The 15658-nt window shown below is 36.6% G+C and overlaps 1 long non-coding RNA gene across 2 annotated transcripts in view; it reads right to left on the reverse strand.

Moving 5' to 3' along the window:
* The window catches only part of LOC148057066 (uncharacterized), a 162592-nt gene that overhangs the window by 33660 nt on the left and 113274 nt on the right, over positions 1-15658 (reverse strand). For both annotated transcript variants that reach the window (XR_015701538.1, XR_015701540.1), the window contains 4 exons: positions 13991-14149; positions 10273-10399; positions 9151-9318; positions 6237-6386 (listed from right to left, as the gene is read on the reverse strand). This is a non-coding gene — a long non-coding RNA (uncharacterized LOC148057066). The remainder of the gene's footprint in view (positions 1-6236; positions 6387-9150; positions 9319-10272; positions 10400-13990; positions 14150-15658) is intronic.

A 15658-nucleotide genomic window follows, 5' to 3' on the forward strand; every position in this document is an offset into this window, starting at 1 on the left:
TCCTCAGACAAGTGAGAATCTAGTCAATCCCATTTTTAGTATTCTTTCTGATAGCAATATCATTTCCATACCTCTGACTAAGGGCTACAGTAATGTCACACATATTAAGCACAAAACACAGTAGCGAGATAATTATATTTTAGGCCCACAATCAGTTCTGCAGATCTCTTAAGGCAGAACTGATATTACCCAGAAGTTTTGGGTGTTGATCAGCAAGAGCAGCAGGTCCCAATGGAATTCTAAAAATGCAAAATGAGAACAGAAAAAACCCACGAATCTACAATATTAGCAGTTATGTCACTGGGAAGGGAGAATTTTTACATTCGTCATCCAAAATGCATAAACGCAGAAAAATTACTCAACTGCTAACTTACAGCAAACTTGTTTAACTGAAATTCCAATCTTATAAGCCTCCTCTTCTAACCTAGGGATGATTTCATAGCCTCCTGCTTCATTGGGTTTAAGATTCCCTTGGTTGTAAAGATTTCTCTAAGCTGCTTCCCTTCATGAGCAGTAGATTGCAGGGGAATAATTTCTCTGCAGTATTTTCTTAGTGAAAAGGTCCGCAAATTGATTTTTCACCCTTCACCCTCCCTTTCAAGATACAAATTCAAAATAAACAAGCCAGACTGTCACTGAACACATGTACATCTTGTTCCTCAAGTGGCTTTATAACAAGGCAACATAAATAAAGTATTAGACTTGCATTAATAATAAAACCTACTCGAAGAGCTCACAGCAGCACTGGGGGGGTTCATAAAATTTCAAAGAAAAACCCTCAAAAATTTAAAAAAGAACACACTTTACTAAACTGGAAAACCTGAGAAGATCAAAAGTATTTCCTCCCTCTTAAACTAAAGGAAGGAGTTAGATCTCGTGTTCTATTGGAATCCCAAACAACAAAACATTTTGCTATGATATTCTTAACATTGTAATAATCTTACAGATCTGCTTACGCTATGTATGCTCCATACTTAAAATATTTCATCCTGCCACTATATCACAGGAAAGGGTGCAATCTCAGAGGAAACCAGGACTCAAACTATTACAACATTTCATACATTTAAAGACATTTCTTAAATGACACCTTGAAATGAAGCCCACAGGTAGAATACATTCCCTCAAGAAAAGGTACCTATAACTGTCAGTTGCATTCTGCTGAGCTTCCTGAATGCAGCCTGGAGAGCTGATAAAATCTGTTAACGAAATGCCCATTTTCAAGCTAAACAGCTATGACAATAAAATGCTTGGAGATATATTCAATATACATGACGTCTTTCTTCACAAATAGATCTATTTGTACTCAAAAGCAAAAAACACCTAGTACTGGATGACTTCGCATCAGATACTTTATTTAAAAGAAAATGTAAAATGTAAATTAAATTTCTATGTTATTATACATAAGATTTTCATAGTGTAAAAGACATCCCAATTTTATATAGCTCTAAGCATCATCCTTGAGAAAGTGCCTTGAAAACTGGCACTCTGTGCTACTGTCCACTAACCTAGCTCTCACTGTGATTTTGGCCAAGTCATTCTTCCTTTTTCTCTCTTGAAGAGTGATTGAACCCTCCTACTTGCAAAAATGAGATTATAATAAACAAATATGTAACATCACAGAGAACTGGTGTGACTTAGTGTAGCATTTGGAAAGCCATTTGTAGTTCTAGAGCACTAGCAAATGCTAAGTCCCATTCTTTTCATGTACAGAATATGAAGTAGTGACCTGCATTACCTGAGAAGAGAAATATGTGAGGCCACAGCTGTGGGCACCCACTGTTTCAAAAATGTTGTATGCCATAAATAACTGGCACTTTACATCTTTATGACCTGCTTTATTTCACCTGATATTCAGAACAGTTCTGTCTCAAAAAGAGCATGCATATGCAACTTGTAGTTTGCTGAAATATCTTCCAATCGCAACAGCCTGTAAGTGGTCCAAATTTGACTTTTACAACTTGACAACTTAAGTTGGAATACCCTAGTCGTTTCAAACAAACATTCAATTATATGAGTTAAAGATTGGATTCTTACAAGTTTTCTATTTAAGATTGAGCATTTGCATGTTTATTAATCTTAGAACTTAGAGCTCTATCTGAACACCAAGCTGTCAATCCTTTGACACACAATGAAAAGCTCTTTAGTCTCTTCACTATTTGAACTCCAACAGCAAAACTGAAGATTTTGCTGGGATTATTCCTTCACCTCTTCTTTGAAATTATAAAGTTATTTCAAGAATTGCTTATATTTTTTTTTTCCCAAATCCTTATTCCTCCACAAAGCTAACATACATTTCATTAAGAGAATGTTGATTTTGTTTGAATGTCGGTTTCACTTGAAATATCTCTCCCAGTAAAGAGTGATCCCTCTCTTGTCGGAGAAATTCTATACTAATAAAATTTTACAGGGTTTTTTTTTTTTCATTATTAATTAGGGATATTATTGCAACTATATCAGCTATCTTATAAAAAAAAAATTCTATAGCTTGTGGGGATACATATCTTGTCTGGCATATCCCAACCTATTCTGGACTCAAAGTACTACAAAGTCATCCCATTCAAGCCCTTTTAAGGAAACTGAGGTCTATGCCTCCTCTTTTGCCAGCCAGGAAAGCAGATACCTCAGTACTAGAGACTACTTCTGTCAATAAACATTCAGCATTTTTCATACTTCCAGTTGTACAGATTGAACTCTGCTCCCAGACCAGTATAAACAGGAGTCAAACCCCAATTTAACAATGTTGACAAATTGCAGACCAACAGAAGAAGCTGACTCCTGGCTGCAGTTCCACTGGGAAATTCGAGTATGCTTGACACATTAACTTGTTGGTACAGAATTAGCCCAAGTTTGTGATACTAAGAGTTTTAATCCATGAGGAGAGTCTGAGTCCATGAAAAGATGACTGTGTTCTGGATCGGTTTAAAAAGATTGTCAGGAATGCATTTCTTCTAGCTAGATAGCCTCTGAAATAAATAAATATAGAATTCTAAGATGAAAAGATTATACAGTTCGCATTTAATGGAATATCTAAGTAAGAAAGAAATCAATGTCCTGCTACTTACTTGCCTTCCACCAAATTCTATTTTGACATATTTCCTGGTTATGAAAATCTTGCAAATAATCCAGATAGCAATCCAAATTCATGCAACTGCTTTCAAAAGTTTAAGGAGACTGTACCATACTGTGAGGAGTTTCTCAAAAGGCTGTCTGAGTTTTACATTTCAAGCCTTCTGGAACAGAAGTGTAATGTCCTTTACAATATTTAGTATTCTTTTAGTTTCACCCCAAGGTTCTGAAGGGTGTAGCAAATACAGATGTGGAAGGGCCTTTCACATACTTTCCTTCACTTTGCTAGTGAACTGTCTCATTTAGATTTCTTTTATTGACAAGCCCCAGTAGTCAACCCTATACCCTGTTAATAAATTTGCTGCAGTTTCTGTGATATCATTAAATGCCAGTAATTGCCCAATTTATAGCAGTAGGTACCCTAAAATACTGTGAACCTTACTGGTGTCTAATTATTTACCTGAAGCCAAATTCTACTGTTAAACCCATGAAAACTTTTTTCCAGTACTAATTTTCACTGTAGGTATTTGCTATGGCCAGTAATCAACCTGCTGATCTTCAGTTCCCCTCCCCACTATCAATTATATTGACTCTTTAGGACATGAGGGGCTGTGATTTAGAGGCAAGGGGAGCATATTAAATATATGCAGAAAACCTGTTTTTAAAGCATATACTCACACCAGTACTCTACACCCAAGCATTATTTTAATCAGGTGAGAAAAACAGAAAAAGAAGGAGGTTTGTGTAATGAATTAGAACTAACCAACACTATTCACATACTGAATGAGTAATAGTTACTATGCACTGAAAAGTTTACAAACCAGAACTTATTCCTAGATATTGGTAATTATTATTGAAAGACTGCTAATTTCAAGAGAATACTGCACTCCTACACAAATTGCAAAAGAGAAAAATGATGTTAAATTAGTTAGCTATAGGATAAGGTATGAATTATTTACTAAGCTTGATTCATGTGCATAATTCTTCACAGTCAAGCATGCAAATCAGGTCAGGTAATTTCACGCAATCATTCGATTACTAATTTCATAAGCAATTACTTCATTGGTGTCTGCAGTTGCAGTATTTAGAAGTACAAATTTGATATATTCTTGTTTACATATCTTACAGACAGCTAATACATTTTTAGACTCTATGCAGATACTTAATATAGACTTTTAATACCCAATTTTTATACTTCAGATATCAAGATAAGGCCATATGCTCATAACAAAAGTTTTCATCTAACTGTAGAAGAGTTACTTGCAACTTCTATCTTTCTTTGGTTTGTAAGGCATAAATGGTAGTGTGTTACAAATGAGAGGTATTTTTATTAATGTCAGATAACATATTTCAATATTCATTTGAGAGAGGGTGGACAGCAAATGCAGAGTAGCATTTTACTTAAGTCCTAAAAATTGCTACCATTAAGACTTAAGTAACAATCAAATTGCTGCTGCTATATTTGATAGATTGCTAACAAAGTTTTCTTCTGAAATGTTCTTTTAGCTTCCTATGTAGGTAGAAACTTAAGAAAACTGTATTCAATATTCAGAATTTCTGCCGACGGTTATATTCAACAGCCTGTTCTTATTTGCAGTTTCTATGACTACTGGAGCAGCACTAATTTCTTCAGATTGAAAGGAAATGGAATCCAATTTGTATATTTAAACAAGAACATGCACAATTTTCTTTGAAAGCTATTCCAGCAGAAAGAGCGTGTGTGTGTGTGTGTGTGTGTGTGTGTGTGTGTGTATGTATATCTCTCTCTCTCTCTCCATTGTAATGCAAAAACACAGGCATATATATTCAATTTCAAAGATTTAACAGAGCAGAGAAAAGCACAATAAATTTTAACTACGTATTTTTTATGTAATATTAGGAAATTTTAGCCAGTATTGAAAGAATTTTATTTTCACCTTTTCCAAATGTTCACTAGAAGCCATATGAATTTTTTTAGTGGGGTGAAATAATACAATAAAAAGAACAGCATAAATAGCGTGTTTCTTTCTCAAAGACTTCCCTATGCATCCTATATGCTTTCAGCTTACAAGGCTTAGGATCATTTTCTTCCTGTATCACTTACACCTGTTATTTAATTTGAATTCCCTGAATCTAACACAAGGAAGCACAAATATATATGCAGATGTTGTGAGATGATGACTCATTGTATTGATTTCAATGGTACTAGTCATACATTTGTGTAATGTCTTTTCTAGTAACTCCAGCTCCTTTAAATATATTGTGGTCTTAGCCACAAGAAGTCTAATGACACCAGAAAAGCACACTGCCAGAAAAAGCAAAATTCATCATACCTACTGAAGGTATTTCTAAGTGAAGAAACTAGTTATTTTTTATGCTGTTCCTATATTTTTACTTGGTTTTAACCTATCAGCTTTTAAAAAACAGATTTAATTTTACTGCATTTTAAGCATGCGCTTACTGGTTTCACATTCAAAAGAATCCCTCAGACAAAGAAAATTTTAGGTACAAAAAATTACCCCTTTGATAAGCCTCACTGCTGTGCAACTGGGCAGCCACACAGGCAACTTGCAGCACTGGACAGCCTGCACAGATGCTAGTTAGGGAACTCTGAGTTCTGGATAACCACAGAGCCTCTCAGCCAACTAGCCTGACATCCTTGTTTCATGCCAGCTGGCTCACGTGGCCAGTTTCCTTTCAAATATTGATGAATTGACATAAAATACGTGTCTGTTGAATCAACATTTTTCAAGGCACTGCTCTTCTGCCAGAAAAATCATAACTGGATTTAAAATTAAGTACTGGAAAATAAATTAGGATTTAATTTTCTGATTTAAATCAAAACAGTGAATCCATCCTTTTTCCTCTAATAATTCTCTCACCCTAGTTTTCCTTTGTGTCAAATTACTTCTTTTCTTTGAAAAGCCCTTCAGAGGGAACAGAAAACACACAAAAAAAATGTCTTCTAGGGCACAGTGGAGAATGTTCTCTAGTTTTCATTTCTTTCAGAGAACACCCTATATTAAACACCATTCAACAACCTTGAGTCTGACCATGTACTTCCATATATATCTTAAGACACACAAAAAGCTTTCCTGGCTAACAGTAAAAGATATTTTCTTCTTTATCAACCCCTAAACTATCAATTTCATGAGTCAGTTGGGTAGCTATGTGAAGACAGCCTTTCTTACCTTTTGGTTGTCCTGAAGAAGGGAAATGTGAAGGGCAGTCATCTCAAGAAAATACAGTCATACCACATTTAGAATCACAGCTCAACAGAATGGAACACTTGAGGTTCAATCGTTTGTTCTGAAATTGCTCTTAACACAGGTCTTGGCAAGCTAAAAGCAAATAAAAAAATGTATTTTTATTTTTTCAGAACAGATAACAATCATCACATTAGTTGGGAAACAAAGGGAAAAAACACATATTTTACAAGCACTTATATGTGTGCTTAAGTTAGATCATTAGGCTTCTCTTACCCTACAAAATTTAGTTAATATGCTAACAGATACTTCACACCTTTTCTAGCTGAAGGCTGTGAAACATCCAGTCCTATGCCTTCCATCTACATTAACAGAAAACAGTTCAGATCAAGCAGCCTAAATTTTATCTGGTTTTGGTAGAATTAAAATAAAATTCCTCTGCCTTCCATTCTTCTCCCTCTCCCATTTCCCCATCATTTAGTATCCAGAAAGCTGAGGAGGATTTGTGATTGCGGTCCGTCTTTTTCTCTCATGTGCCACCTTCCATTTTGGGGATGGTGAGATAACATTGGTCTGAACTATTTTTTCTTCTGTCTGCTCTGATGGACAGAAAACTTGGTGAGTTGTGAGAAACCAGTGATCTCTTCATTTTACTATGTCCATCATCAGTCTTATTCCAACCAAGATGGAAAAGCAGTATTTTGTAAGAACTGTCCATATACAGTCTTGCCACTTCTGTTAAGTGCTCAGAGAAGAAACTCTCTATAATTGACATTTGTAACCACACTGTAGTTTACTACAACCTCTATAGACAATGAAGCATTTTTTTTCTGACAAAAACAGAAATAAAAGCATAAGCAATGAAATATCCCTTTTTTATAGATTAAGTAGCAATATATTGTTATGCTGCTATCAAGAAAAATTAAAATATCTAAGTTTAATAATCTGCACATGACAACCAAGTTAATAGGGCCATTAAAACTTAAATATTAATCTTTTTCGCCATATAATTCATACAAATCCGAGAAAAATCCACACCTTTCAAAATATCCAGCTTAAGCTTTTGAGCCTCAATCCAGTAAACACATGTTTAAAACATAGGAATTGTCCCATTTATTTTAGTTATAAGTGTTAAACTTATCTTTTGTTGGATTGGAAACTTGGACTTGTAACTTACTTTTGTCATCAACATTCCTTTCACTGGTTAACAAATAGCTCTTGAATCTGGCAATTCTTTGGAGAATGAATCAGACAAAGATAATCACTTGCTTTGGGGAAGAATAAAGCTGCTGGGTTTGCCTGTATCACATGTAATAAATGAACCCAGTTAACACCATTCTGATACTACGTTTCCAAGATACACACAAACGTTTTGCTAGCACAGGCTTCTCTCTGGCTCAAGGCCTAAACGTAATTATGGCTCTAGCGTAGAAATGGAAGATCTTTCTTAAGCATTGGTAGGGCAGGCAGCCAACTGAAAAGGAAGGTAGTAATCTTGACAGATATGAAATACAAGAACTTATCAGGCAATAATGCCATATTGTAAGCATGTCATGCAGTTTGTTTGTATAACAGCTAATGAAAGTTTTTACACAGCAAAGTCCCTCCCTCAGGAGTCAAAAAGAATAACACTGACTACGGATTAGAATTTGCCATCTTACTTAGAAATTTAAATAAGCAGCTAAATGTGAAAAGCACATGTGTCATTACATGTGTAATTTACAGTCAAAAATAACTATGTAATTTGCTTTTGAGATGCATCTATTTAAGGTGATGTTATGCTTTACTCTCAAAAATCTTAAAAGTCTCCCCATTTCATTAAAAAAACTGAATACTGGAATTTCATAGACAGGGAAACCTATGATTGTCCAGGACAGGCAAAGAAAGGAAATGAAATGCAAAGAAAGAAACAAACAATAAAAGGAGTTGTGAAATTTATCAGTCAAATGGTTTACGTTAGGATAAACAATTTTGCTCAGTGTGGACTCAGAATGGCAGATGACTTTAGTTGATACCACATATGGCTTTGCAAGTCAGCCATTATGCCACCACGTAGCTTTTACACAGCTACAGGTGAGTTCTGAGTCTCGGTGAAAGACAATGGGATTCAAGGTCATTGCCAATGTCTCTTTGGCAAATGAGATTTAAACTACATTATCTAGAGTGCCATCATCAAATCTGGCTCCAGACAAACCCATCCAGCTTATCTAGTCCTACTGAAACATTTATTATTGCTCTGAACATCAGAAAAGGAATTCCTGATTAAGGGAACTCCCAAAATAAAGTAGCACAGACAGCACAAAGATCTTGAAAATCCAAAATACGGATTATATCCCTGCACAGTAAGCTCATAAATTGACAAAATGTATTGATAAGGCCCATTCCCACATGACAGTGTATTTCATGAATCCAGAGAGGCTGTCATCCACTGTCTCTGAATAATTCAGTGTGCAAAACTAACTCATGAATGATGAAGGTGGGATTATGCTGTTTTGAATTACTGGGTTGGATAATCTATGACTTTACCCAACTGCAGTGGAGAATAATTACTGCTAGTCCATTTAGGACAAAATATAATTCAAAATCTAAAAGTCACAAGACTTTACAGCTACTACATCTGACCTAATTTCCACGATCTCCTCAGTTCCACATAGTGAGTAAACCTAGGCACAAGAAGGTTTCTTGCAAGTGATTGTTGATATTTCAGCAGCTAGGTTACAAGCTGTTACCACCTTTTTATGCTGTTTGTTTTTATGCTATGGTTATACTTGCTGCTTGTACTATTGCCTGTATACTGAACTCTGTGTCCTTTATATGTTTTCAGAGACGAATGATTCAGTATTATTGACCTTCATGAGATACAGAATAGAATGGTCACCAAATCATGCATACTACTTACTGTTTGAGGCCAACAGGTTCACTCTTTAATGAATTATTCCAGTTCCAGTGATACATAAAAACCAATCTGTTTGCTATTTTTGGTTAAAAAGACACCCTGCCTCTGTTATCACAGTTACAGAGTGACTGAAGTGGAGCATGTTTGATGTTTTGATGATAAAGATGAAAACTGCAGGCAGGAAAACAGAAAACAAAATGGAACTTCAGTTAAAATGCTAGCTTTCATTTCCATTCCGCACTATGATTATATTACTGGCCCTGAATGTGTCTTTTTCACTTTTTCCCTCCTTTCTTCTTTTATTTTCTGGGGGCGTGATTGCCCAAAGAGCTATTTTCAACAAGACTTACTTGTTCCAGTTTCTCTTTCCAGGATTCTGTTTCACAACATTAACAACAACAAGCAAAAGGCAGTGGAGTGTTGTAATCATAATACACACAGGGTGAGGCAGAGATGAAGTCTGAATGATAAATCCTTGAACTGAAGGAATCCACAGGCGCCTGCCCCGGTTTCTTTGCTGGTATCATTATACACTAAACTTATTAATAAAAATGAATGACCAGCAAATCTCTTTTTTAAGTAACCAAGAAAATTTCAATCCTACCCAAAGACTCTCTTCATTAGGATACGATTGAGGCGTCTGTAAGGTTTTGAAGGGTTTTTTACTCTAATCACAAAACATTTCATGAATCAACATCTTCTAGCTATAAGAATTAAGATAGGACCAAATCAAATTTCTTTTGTCTTCTTTTGTAATGAATAAGCATATTTTAAAATGCACTGCTCTTTCTAAATTAAGAATGAGCATGAGTTTTCTTCTTATTTTTGTCCACAATCTTATGGTTCACCTGTAATAAATGCAACAAGAACTAAGTAATTTGTATTTTCAGGGCTCCCAGAGAATTCTCCTAACATGGATCACACGTACTTAGTCATAATCAGATAGGTTTAACATTGAAAGCCATTTCTGTTTACTTAATTTATATATTGATAGAGTATAGTAAAGTTAGCTGGTTAAACTGAGGAAAGGAATAAGAGATGCTGAGTTTCTGTTATTTTAAATATTGCTTGTTGTTGTTCAGTGCTGAGCTACTACCCATCTTTTGCAGGCATTTCTTAGCATACCTATAAACTCAACTTCTGCTGTGATGCAGTTTAGATCCTAGATGACAATGATGTTTGTCAGATTGAATCAAGTAAGAAATAGTTTGATGTTCCAAAGGCCCTCTAACATGTAAGATGGTAAATAGACCTGCAGTAAAAAACAAGAGAAGTGGTTTTCTTGTAACACTACAGTCAAGAAATTCCAAATTGTCCCCTTAAGAAGTTTAGACTATCACTGAGTTCAAGAGAGACTAGTACTTTTAGAATAACACCTTGTCTATGGCTCTGTTACAGATGGCAGAATGGCAAACTGCCTCACCCAAAAAGGAAAACAGGACCACTGTTAGTGACAAATTAACTGAGGACTTCCAGGAGGTTACTTAAAACATACTAGCATTCTCCATAAAAGTGGAACTTAAAAAGTAGAGTAGAACTTTGTGGATCTAAAAAAGACGTTTGCAACATTTCCTCAACAATTTGTTTCACTCTCTCAGAGGAATTTCTGAAGTTTACTTAATTTTATATTCTCTGCTATTAATCATGAAAGAAGCTGCATCAGACATGTCAACATACCAGGTCCAGATTATGTAATTTATAGAAATATCATATGATTCACACGCCAGAAGTGGTCTCCTCATCACAAAATAAGTATTTCGAATGATCTCTGTTTCTACCCAATCTTTTTCAGAACACTGAGGAAAGCTCTCTATTTACGTAAGTGGGCACAGTACCAGGTGTCAATGGAATCTTTTTCGTTTACACCACCAGCCTCTGACAACAGCCTGCTAATTAGCAAGTTGTTGATTTTAGCAATCATACTGCATATTACAGGTTCAGAACAAGGTTTACATGATATTGGAAAAATTCATGAAATGGAAAGCCACTGAAGATTACTGAAATTACATAAATCTGGCAAATTGCTGAAGATAGGGAGAGGAGTCAGAGAAGGTTTTACTACAGCTTTTGCTCATTCTTATAGCCTTCACTTTTGGTCACAGATGCTCAGGTACATGAACTTTCAGTCTGGCACAACAGTCATTCCTATTTTCTTAAATGACATGGAGAAAGAATAAAAACATTGCTCCCTTTTATCACCCCAGGAGTCACCACTGAATCTCTGACTCAGTAATGTTCAGTGTCTTACTCCCAAGATCTCCCAAAATTCCATTTTCAGTTCAATTTTTAAAAAGGTTGACACTCTCAGTCAGGGGAAAAGAGACTCTAAAAAAATTTTACCATTTAACCTTAAAGCATTTAAAGTTTGCCTTATTGCTGATTTCCATGCTTTATTTTCAGCTGGTGGCCACTCGTAATTAAAATATTCAGCCTTGTGATTAAGTTAAATAACTTTACTCTCAGACTACTGGCAGTTGCAAAGTATGCAGCAAGATTTTTTTAAATTTCTAATTAAGTTTCTTAGTATGAGTCACATTTGTAGAATCAGAAAAGGAAACACTTAAAAAGACTGCATTCGTCAGGCTCCCTCTCCCCAAAGCAGCTATGTATCTAGGGAAGAAGCTACATATCTGCCCATCTCCTAAATATTTCCTTAGTTCTCACTGGCAAGCTCAGTTGGAAAACGTCTGCAAGGAACAAAAAATGGGTTTTGTCAGACAAATGTTCAAGTCGCTTATTTTAAGAATCTGCAGTTCAGTAAGTTGTGCTTTTAAAATCCTTTGCTGATAGTCCATAGAAGTTTATAAGAGCATTCACAATATTTTTTTCATTTCTTGCTAATTGCTGTACTTCAGTTGTATACAGAAGTGCTTGCCATAATGATGCTGTTGTTCAGAGTAAGGATTTAGTTTCCAGAAAAAGTTGTATTTACTGAGGAAGAGGCACATTACCAAAACCTAGATAAAATAAAACATGAATTTCATTGTTGAGATCTATTTTTCTACACTCCAAAATATTATTACATCTGCAATTCTCAAATTATTTCAGGAAGAGTGCCAACATCATAAAATACAGGAAACAATAACGAGAAGCCCTCTTGCCTCTGTAGTGGCACCTTAAATTATTTTTGATGAATGAGGCAGGCTTCCAAAATTTCCTTTTCAGAAATCCAAGCCAATACTCAGATTGAATAAAATCAAGCTTGGCTCAGTGGCAGGCAGTTAAAGTCTGGGGGAAAGAGCCTTCACTTTCCCTTCCCTTTCCCAGGACACTTTTGCTTAATAGCACAAACCCACCGGACCCAGACTGTTAGCTCACAAAGCCATATGCTTTTTAATAATCTGTGAGAACCATATGAGTATTTAACTAAGTGCTATTCTCCTTTAGACAGCTTCCTAGTCCCAGATTTCTTTAACTTTTCCTTCATGAATATATTTAAATCTAAGAAGCTTTCCCTCATCTTTCTTGTCTGTACTTAGCAGTTTAGTAGTTTGAAGGATGGAGAGCTGAATTTTTTTAAACTAATTTTTTCTTTTAAAAAGAGCCACCAATAAGTACCTGTTTAGAATGCGAGAATGAAAAAAGCTTATGTTGTTCATGTCAAACAAATCAGAACAAGAAAGGGCACATCCCACATTTGTTTCTATCTTTGCCACAAGAAAGAGAAGCCAGCATTTTAGTGCCTCGTTTACCTCTGAAAGATGGCAGTAAACATTATTACTGTGACCTTTTGTACGTTCCTTAACTTGAATTGCTGGTCGTTCCCTGTTCTACCCCTTTACAGTATCAGTAATCAGCACAAGGGCATGGGAGCCAAAGAAATAGGAAGTAGCCACTCAAAATACAGAATGCTAATTTTTATAAATTTATATTTACAGTTCTTTAAAACTTCATCGCTCTCCACTGGCTTTGTTAGACACTAGCTTGCTTCTACATCATTTTTGAAGCAAATCACTAGCAGGAACAGTATCTAAGCTATTTTGCTGTACCACTGCCCTGCAACATCTGCCTGAGCTGACGTTCTGCTTGACAGGAGCACAGGTTTCCAGTGCAGATCAACCACATCAATGGGACAGCAACATGTGCTGGGAACATAAATAAAGAAATTATATTATTTACCTCAATCCTTATTGTTCCTCTACCATTGTGACCTTGGTGCAATCATTAGATAATGAATACAAGTCCTTGCATTCACTTTGTTTTGTATCTTACTATCTGGTGACATTCAAATAAATTATATTTTCCATTGTTACAATTAATCTCACAAAGATTATATACTGCCTTTGTCCTTCATTTTTCCCCACATTGGTAACCTTTTAACATACTTGGAAAGAGAGTTTATTTGCTCAGCCCCACATACCTCTAAAAACAAAGCAAAAAAAACCCTCATGGTTTTGTCTACAAATAAGCATATATAGACTGATCTACAGTGATCTACGTATGAAACAAGAAGCTGATGTTCAGCTTCTCAGAAGTGTGTCAGGACCAATGATTCCCAAGCCAACAGATGATAAATATATACAGCTTTTGAAAATCTATAAACTGGTTCAGTTCTGAACACCCAGCTACAGTTTCAGTTATATGCCATTCTATGGATCTGATCACAGAGCAGAAATAGTTCAATTTTAAAGAGCTTAGGGAAAAGCATAAAAAAAATAAATCTTAGAATTATTAGGAGTTTCAGTTTGTGAAGAAGAAAAGTGTCAGAACAGCATATGGCTAAACTGCTTTCTTGGGTAAAACAGCAAACCCGTTTTTAGCATTAGCAAGGCTTAAACATAAATAACGTTACTTTAAATGATATACTGAGTTACAGCAAGCAGTGGCAAATAACAATACTTACTCCTCCAGAACTCTCCAGATGTGCACTCCACACACCTACATTTTCTTCCCTGTATTATCCTCAGTGTTCAGGCAGGCCTACAGGCTATATCCTAAGATTTCAGCAACATGTAGGTAACTAAGCTGCCACTTCAGATTTGAATATTTGCATTTCTCAGCACTGCCAGGAACAAAATGAAAGTTCCCTGATTAGAGTAATACAGTGGAAGTACACCAAGGGAAGACTGAAGGGACGTTAACAGGTGTAAAAGCAAGAAGGCATAATCTGTCTCAGAAAAGGGCATGTTTCATCAGTATCAACAAAATCGCATGTAACCAGATGACTCCTTTACATTTCCAAAATAATACTGAACGCCCTTAGCAGGAACAACCATGTAAATGACTTTCTGCTGTTACGGATGTGAAGGAAATGTATGCTTACTATGTCATATAGAGACTTTGGGACAGAAGCATTTCTTAAGTCAATAGAAGGATGAAGATATATACTGGTTTCAAATGTATCCCAGAAACTAGGAATGGCTGAGAACATCAAAACCGAGTTCAGGGCTTTCACAAAAGCTTTTCCATATATAGTTCCCTTGTACAAATTACTGCACATAGGACAGTTGATAGAATCACAGAATCATTTAGGTTGGAAAAGACCTTTAAGATCGTCAAGTCCAACCGTTAACCTACCACTGCCAGGTCCACCACTAAACCACGTCCCTAAGCACCACATCTACACATCTTTTAAATTCCTCCAGGGCTGGGGACTCAATTACTCCCCTGGGCAACCTGTTCCAATGCTTAATAACCCTTTTGGCGAAGAAATTTTTCCTAATATCCAATCTAAACCTCCCCTGGTGCAACTTGAAGCCATTTCCTCTCGTCCTATCGCTTGTTTCTTGGGAGAAGAGACTGACCCCACCTCACTACACCCTCCATTTAGGTAGTTGTAGAAAGCAATAAGGTCTCCCCTCAGCCTCATCTTCTCCAGGCTAAATAACCCCAAGTTCCCTCAGCCACTCCTCATAAGATTTGTGCTCTAGACCCTTCATCACCTTAGTTGCCCTTCTTTGGGCATGCTCCAGCACCTCTTGTAGCGAGGCGCCCAAAACTGAACACAGTATTCAAGGTGCGGCCTCACCAGTGCTGAGTACAGGGGGATGACAGTTCTGGTCAAAGCTCTCTGTTCAGCTAGGCCAGTCGTCTTCCCTGCTGGCTTGTCTTTCAGCACATGGGGACGGCCTGCTCCTGCACCTTTAAGATTCCCTTCTTGAAGAACGTCCAGCCTTCCTGGGCTCCTTTTCCCTTCAGGGCTGCCTTCCAAGGGACTCTGTCAACCAGGCTCCTAAACAGGCCAAAGTCTGCCCTCTGGAAGTCCAAGGCAGCAGTTTTGCTGACCCGCCTCCTTCTCCAAGAATCAAAAACTATCATTTCGCAATCGCTATGCCCAAGACGGCCTCCAACTGTCGCATCACCCACAAGTCCTTCTCTGTTCACAAACAACAGGTCCAGTGAGGCACCTTCTCTAGTTGGCTCCTTCACCAGCTGTGTCAGGAAGCTATCTTCCACACCCTCCAGGAACCTCCTAGACTGTTTCTTCTCCGCTGTATTGTATTTCCAGCAGTCTTCTGGTAAGTTGAAGTCCCCCGCAAGGGGGATCAAGACCTATCACTTTGTTGTAATC

The sequence above is a fragment of the Nipponia nippon genome, unplaced genomic scaffold, assembly GCF_047370975.1.
Source record: "Nipponia nippon isolate SJK-2023a ecotype South Korea unplaced genomic scaffold, ASM4737097v1 scaffold_10, whole genome shotgun sequence".
Classification (NCBI taxonomy): Eukaryota; Metazoa; Chordata; class Aves; order Pelecaniformes; family Threskiornithidae; genus Nipponia; species Nipponia nippon.